The sequence below is a fragment of the Tupaia chinensis genome, unplaced genomic scaffold, assembly GCF_000334495.1.
Source record: "Tupaia chinensis unplaced genomic scaffold, TupChi_1.0 Scaffold000654_1, whole genome shotgun sequence".
Lineage (NCBI taxonomy): Eukaryota > Metazoa > Chordata > Mammalia > Scandentia > Tupaiidae > Tupaia > Tupaia belangeri.
The window spans coordinates 840,340-847,295 of record NW_006160175.1 but is presented as its reverse complement, the minus strand read 5'-3'; the positions used below and the strand labels follow the sequence as shown (position 1 = coordinate 847,295).

At 39.0% G+C, this 6,956-nt stretch overlaps 1 pseudogene; it reads left to right on the top strand.

The window, feature by feature from the left end:
* The first annotated feature begins 3,396 nt into the window (after nt 1-3,396).
* On the top strand, nt 3,397-4,142 carry LOC102473897 (thyroid transcription factor 1-associated protein 26-like; annotated as a pseudogene).
* Nucleotides 4,143-6,956: the final 2,814 nt, after the last annotated feature.

The following is a 6,956-nucleotide window of genomic DNA, read 5'->3' as shown; positions in this document are numbered from 1 at the left end:
TTCCTAGCTCCATCTTATTCTGTAACTTACCTGGTGTGTGTTTACCTTTATAAGAATTTTTGGCTAGATCATTTACATCCTTTGAGGATGGAAAAATGAAAAAAAAAAAAAACAACTTAGCAAAATGCCAGAATCTGTACTAAGACATTTTACAGTGAGAATCAAATAATTTCCTATGGCTGTTCTTCCCAGCATGGTATGGAAATGCATTCAGTAGTTTAATTTTCTTTTCCTTCTCATTGCCAGAATTATTTATTGCTGAAAATTGAGGAGTTGTGTAATAGTTATTATTTCTTTTGATTGGTTTAAAAATTCAGTTTGATAGGAATCTTAGAGGGAAAAAAAAATCTCACAAAGTTAAATGTGGTTGGAAAGGCAGCAAAGGGATTTGAAGAGAACAGATCTGATGAAAAAGAAAAATGTTTTAGCATTTTCAACCGACCAGAGTAGAATCAGTGAAAAACAGGAAGTCTCAGAAGGAAACTGCAACAAAGTAAAAAGGGTTTATAAAAGAATACATAGCCATTTCCAGAGTTGTGTTGGAAAGGATAAGGTGATTTTTTTTATCTGAGGCTTTAATGAAAAGACCAGAATTACAGATTTGATGCCTCTGTGGGAATCAAACTTTTTCCATGACAACAAACTAGGCTTCCATCCCTGTCTAAACATCTTGAAAAGATGAGAAAATATGGCCATAATCATACAGAGTTGATTCCATCATGGTTGGTGGGAGAATAATATAAAACGTCAGTGTTATGCTAATTGTGAAAAATCCCCACAAAATAATGTAGTAATTGGTAGATCTGAAGGTTTCCCAGGTTTTAACTATAGACATACCACTATAGGGATGAACATATTATAGCACAATCTATTAATTGTTACTGTCTGTGGAGACTGTTCTGCCATCAGTTCTACAGCCATGATTACTGTCAACAGCTGAAATGAAAATGAGCAAACAGGATAGTGCACTGGAGGGGAAACACCCATGGACTAACCAGTCAGTCCATGTCAGGAAAGTCCTATAAACTCCCTTCAACTTTCTTACAGAGATAATAATATTCCCTTCTTTGTTACCTCACTGGATCGTTATAAATATCAATGACATGGAAAAAGGAACAGAACTCTGTAAATATTGAAAACACTTATAAAATGCTGCATTGTCAGTATTTGTTAATCAAGGGTGCCAGAGCTTATTCTTACTCTTGCTGAAGCCTCAGCTTTCTGAAAAATATTATAGCATTGGTATTAGTTTTATTGTTTTCCAAACTTCATCTTAACACATTCTAACTTCAAAACCCAAAGCCAGCTCTGTGGTGCAGCAGTAATGCACTGCTCAAGGGAAGCTGGATCCCACATGGCATGGTGGCTCAAATCTCCCACCCTCACCTACCTGAAACTCCCCAGTCATGAACATAGGTGCCCAAGACTCTATAGGGCAGAGGACTGGAGGATGGGGATTTTAGCGTGACCAGACTCTGCAGAGAGTATTTTTCTTTCTCCCTCTCACCCAAGAAGCACATACTCTAACATAAATAAGGAAAAAACAATTCAGGATCAGCCTCTTGGCTTCGCCGTTAGGGAAGCTAGATTGTATATTATAGTCTAAAGCATGATTTGAATCCTACTCTTAGGTGACTTGGGAAACATGCAGGGTCCATGAACATGCATGTCTAAAATCCTTACAGGATGAAGAATCCAGGGTCAGCAGGTGGCGTGGCGATTAAAGGCTCTGGACTCCCACATTGCCAACTGCAGTTGGAGTCCTGGACCTGGCAGCTGGCTTCTCACTTTCTCTCTCTCTCTCTCTTTCTCTCTCTCTCTCTCCCTCCCTCTCTCTCATTCTGTCCCTCTCTGGTCAAATTTAAATAAGTAAATAAATAGATGTTAAATAAAAAATATTCTTAAAAAAATACGAAAAAATGATTCAAAAAAAGAAAGAAACCAAGGAAGAAAGAGTGCAGCATGCCGGTGCTCGCTCGCTCTTTCTCTCTCTCTCTCTCTCTCTCTCTCTCTCTTTCTCTCTCTCAGCAAGCACACACACGCTCTGGTAGTAAAAAGAAAGAGAAAGAGAAAAGAAAAAACTACACGAAGATAACAAATTGAGATTTTTTTTTTTTTTTTTTTTTTCAAAAGGAGGACTTCTCTTTTGTTCTTATTTTGTTTAAAGTGGGAAAGTTCTACAGTAGAGACATTCATTGCTAATACTTTGAAGATTTCAGGAAGCAGTGAAAATTTAGAAGCAAGTTTAAATCAACCTCACAAGTATTTCAATAATAATGTTAACAACATTAACACCACCTGCACTGAAACAGGACTTGATACCCCCCTATAACCTTATCATATGTATATTATAGTTTGAAGAAGACAGAGCAATACTTCCTGGGGAAAGCCAAATGGCCTCAGATAGGTTCCCAGAGAGAGGGAGAACCTTGGTGGTCACTAAGGGTCTGGTCCTAGACCTGGAGGTTGGAAATTTTATGGTCAGTACACCTAGAGGTAACCAGGATCAGAGAAGTAATTTACACCAACCTGATTCACAAGTCTGATGTTAAGAAATGAGAACACCCGCCGGGCGCGTTTGCGTGAGTGCCCAAGATCCCGAGAGGAGAATGGAGGAGAAGGGATTGCGGCGTGACCATCCCCCCTGAGGGGTGATTTCTCGCTTTCTGTCTCTATGTCTCTCTCTGTCTGTCTGGCGAGCGCATGTGCCCTATAGCGAAAACCTCTCCAAAAAAAAAAAAAGTAATGAGAATACCAATTGACACACTTAAAAAGATCAAAACTAGAATGCTTCATTGGTAGATGTGGTCAGACCAAGATTCATGGGAAAGTCTCTTGATGGATGTGGAATCAGATGTGTATTGTCTTCCCCGAATGGCTGCTGTGGTGGAGTCATCAGAATATTATGGGATACATGCAGTGTTCGAGTCAGGTCCTAGAGGTCACAGTTTAGAGAAAGCAGTTTTCAAGACAGAGCTAGAGATGAAAAGTCTATTTTTGCACTGTGACCTGCCATACTATTGATCAACTTTCAGATTAAGACAAAATTTTTCTTCCTTTTGTCATATGAATATTTTTCCTTCAAGTTGCCCTAGAAGACAGTCTGTTTTTTTAAGGTAATCCTGTATCTTTGTTCTGAGACATTACAAGTTTCTTTCAAAAGATCACTCAGAGGGTAATCTTTTTCCAGGTTCTTGACTGCATCTTACTATTAACGTATCACCAAAAATGCTTCTTCACATCTCTCTGAGCTTGCTCCACACTCTTAAAATTTCAGTCCTAAAAGCATGGTATGGTTGGAATGTTCACCATACTCAACTCATAATATAAGGAACTTTCAAAAAGTTCATAGAAAATGTGTGTTATAAAAACTATGCATGGGGGAAATTGTCTGTGATGGCGCCAGTTAGGCCAGCGGCGAGGCGGCGGACTGGGAGTTTGGTGACCAGTGGCGAAGGAGCTTCTCCGGTAGTATTCAGAAATAAGGTGAAACAGAGGACGTGGTGGCCTAACGGTCTGCAAACCCGCGTGGGTAGCATTTGCGAGGGACAAGGCTTTGCATTTCAAAGAAAACTTAAGATTCAGCAAAATTACAGGAAATTATTATGGAAGGAAAAGAAGACTCAAACATCACAGGACTCCCAATTCACAGATCGATACCCAGATCATCTGAAACATTTAGCTGAAGAGGAAAGACTCAAGAAGCAACTTAAAAAAAATTGACAAGCCTTTGTTAGAAGAAGTTGATCAACTTTTGCCTGAAGAACAATGTAGCACTGACCAGGCTTGGTCTAAAGATCAGTGTAGTACTCACCAGCCTCAGCCAGAAGAACAGTGTAGCCAACCAGTAAATTCCATTACAATTCCAAAGAAAAATAAAAAGAAAACTTCAAATCAGAAAGCACAAGAAGAATATGAACAGGTACAAGCTAAGCATGCTGCTAAGAAACAAGAATTTTAGAGAAGAAAACAAGAGAGAGAAGAAGCTCAAAAGCTCTACAAAAAAAAAGAAAATGGAAGTATTTAAAATATTAAGCAAGAAGACTAAAAAGGGCCAACCAAACTTGAATTTACAAATGGAATACCTTCTTCAAGAAATACAAGAAAAAAAAATAAATCAGACATTTGTCTTTCAGGGGTAAAATATCTGTTTAATATCTTTTGGGGTTTTTTTTATATGTAATGGGTGACTTAAAACTTTGACATTTGTCAACATTAACTAGATTGCTAAATTATATATAAAATACCCCAATATACTGTTTTGATAAAATAAAATTTTCTATATATGCTCTACAAAAAAAAAAAGAAAGAAAGAAAAGAAAACTATGCATGGGGACCAGCAGTTAGTGTAATGGCTATATCATTGGACTCCCACGTAGTTGACCGTGGTTCAAGTCCTGGACCTGACCCAGTGGCTTAAACTCATGCTGGGCGCGTGTGCATGTGTGCCCAAGATCCCGAGAGGAGAGTGGAGGAGAAGGGATTGCAGCGTTGCCGTGCCCCTTGAGGGGTGATTTCTCACTTTCTGTCTCTCTGTCTCTGTCTGTCTGGCAAGCGCACGTGCCCTACAGCAAAAACCTCTCCAAAAAAAAAAGGGAAAAAAAACTGCATGAATTTCAATTTTTTGCACCAAAATAAACTAATACATCAATTTCATTTTCCCACATTTTTTAAAGCACCTTTGCATCTCATTACTTCTATTCATTAAAATTCATTCCTCCGAATCCACTAGATAAGCACTGGCTGATGTTTACAAACACAGAGACTTTGTTGAACTTGTTTATACTGTAGAGCTTAAGTCACTTTGCTGGGATAACCCTTCTCGCAAAAGGAGAAAAATCAAATGTAGCCTCCTCCTCATTTTGGAAGAGTAATGACATTGATATCAATCTTCAAGAGAGCATTTTAGCACCACAGGCTCTCAGTAGCTATAGGACCTCCTCTTGGCTAGGAGAATATTGCTTCATCAGATTTAAAAGGTTGTATATCATCTAATTAAATTGTGTCACTAATCACTGTAATACTCTGAGATTCAAGGAACCAGTCAGGTCGACCTAGCTCCAGTCCCAGTGGGCCACATTTGTAATGGCACCTGACATTTACTGAATGTTTACTATGTGCTAGGCAGTGTATGGAGTGTTAACATGGATTATTTCATTTAATCCTCATCTGATTAGATAGTTTTAATTATTTCCACTTTACAAATGAGGAGACTGAGATAAGAACAGACAAATGATAGGAGGTGAAGCCAGAGCATAAACCTGCTGGTAAAATCTGAAACACTATGTTGAGAAAAGTATATTCTATGACCAAGTATTTGTCCTCATAGTATGTTTGATCCCTACTGCGAAGAGGGGTCTAGGTATTCCACAACTGCTAAGCATTTGGGAAAATCTGAGCAAATAAAAAGTTGAGAAGTGTAGAAGTCTTAGCCTTTGTTGTCACTGGAATTGTGCCAGGGTCTCCCTGGATCTGCTATGATCCCCAGAAGACAAATTTCTCAGCTGCTGCAGAGCCAAAAACACATTTTTGAGATCTACTGATCTACACTCTGAGCCATGTGAGGAAGATGTCACATAACTAGGAAATATTAAGATTTAAAATAAAGGCCTGGTCCCTAAAGCCTAGTGAATAAGGAAGACAGATCCCACATAGCTGTCTACAGTTCAAATCCCAACCTTGGTGGCTTAACACACCAGATGCACATGCATGTGTGCCCCAAATCCTGACATAATGGAGACATGGAAAGGGGATTGTGGCATGACCATACCCCATTTGGGGGTAGGATGCTTTCTCCCTTTCTTTCTCTCTCTTTCTGGTGAGTGTGTGTACCTTCTGGCAGTTAAAAAATAAATTAATAAATAAGAGCCAGCCAGCGACAGGACAGTTAAAGCAACTAAATCTTACTTGACCTATTATGCTGTTCAAGTCTCAGCCACATCTTGAAAAACATGCCAGATGTGTGTTCATGCATGCTCAAAATCCTAAGAGGAGAATTAAGGAGAAAGGATTGTGGCATAGCCATCCCCCTGTGGGTGTTGGGCTTTCTCACTTTCTCTCTGTCTCTCTGGCAAGTGCACATGCCCTACAGCAAAGATTTTAAAAATAATAATGAAACTAAAATAAAATACAAAGGTTTAAAATTTTAAAAAGGCGTTTTGTCCTATAACATCATAATTTTTAAACTGTCTTATATTTTTCAAGAACTCAATTTTTTTTTTACGACTTCCAGAATATTAGACATTTGCTGGTTGTATGTGGTCATGTTTTTTACTACGGGACTCATGAGAGATACAATTGTAACCCTGGAAGCCTCAAGGAGAGGAACTCCTGCCTCACTCAATTCTCATCATGTTGATAATGCCATTTTTTGTTCTTCTAGATGATAAATCATAAGTGGTTTCTATCATAAGTGGACCATATTCCCTGGAGGTGTCTTCATTGCCACTATTTGCTCAGCCAGAGGAGGCCATCATGCAGACTATTACCAGTTCCCCCTTGGACTCAGCTGACTATACTATCTAAGCGCAACTCCTTTCGCAGACTCCATCTGTCCATTCAAAAGAATATATTGACATCTACCATGTACTAGTCATCAACCTCATCCTTCATTTTTTTTGTTTTTAGTATTTTTTAGTTTTATTTACTATATTATTATTCTTCAATCTGATCATAGAGAAAACGAGGGAGAGGGAGAAAACAAGCTACCAGGTTCAGGACTCCGTGGGAAGCTGCGCACCAGTGAGTCTGCTGAGGTTTCTCAGAGAGCAAACAATTACCATGATTGGTTCTCTTCCAAAAACCTGACCTTCGAAACCTTGCTCTGATTGGCCACTAGAATCCCTCAAATTTGCATATCCGGCACCTCATGATTGGTCCAAAAGCAACCAATCATAACCCACCGTTAACAACCAATCAGGGCCCACCGTTTACAACCCACCAGAGTGTATATAACC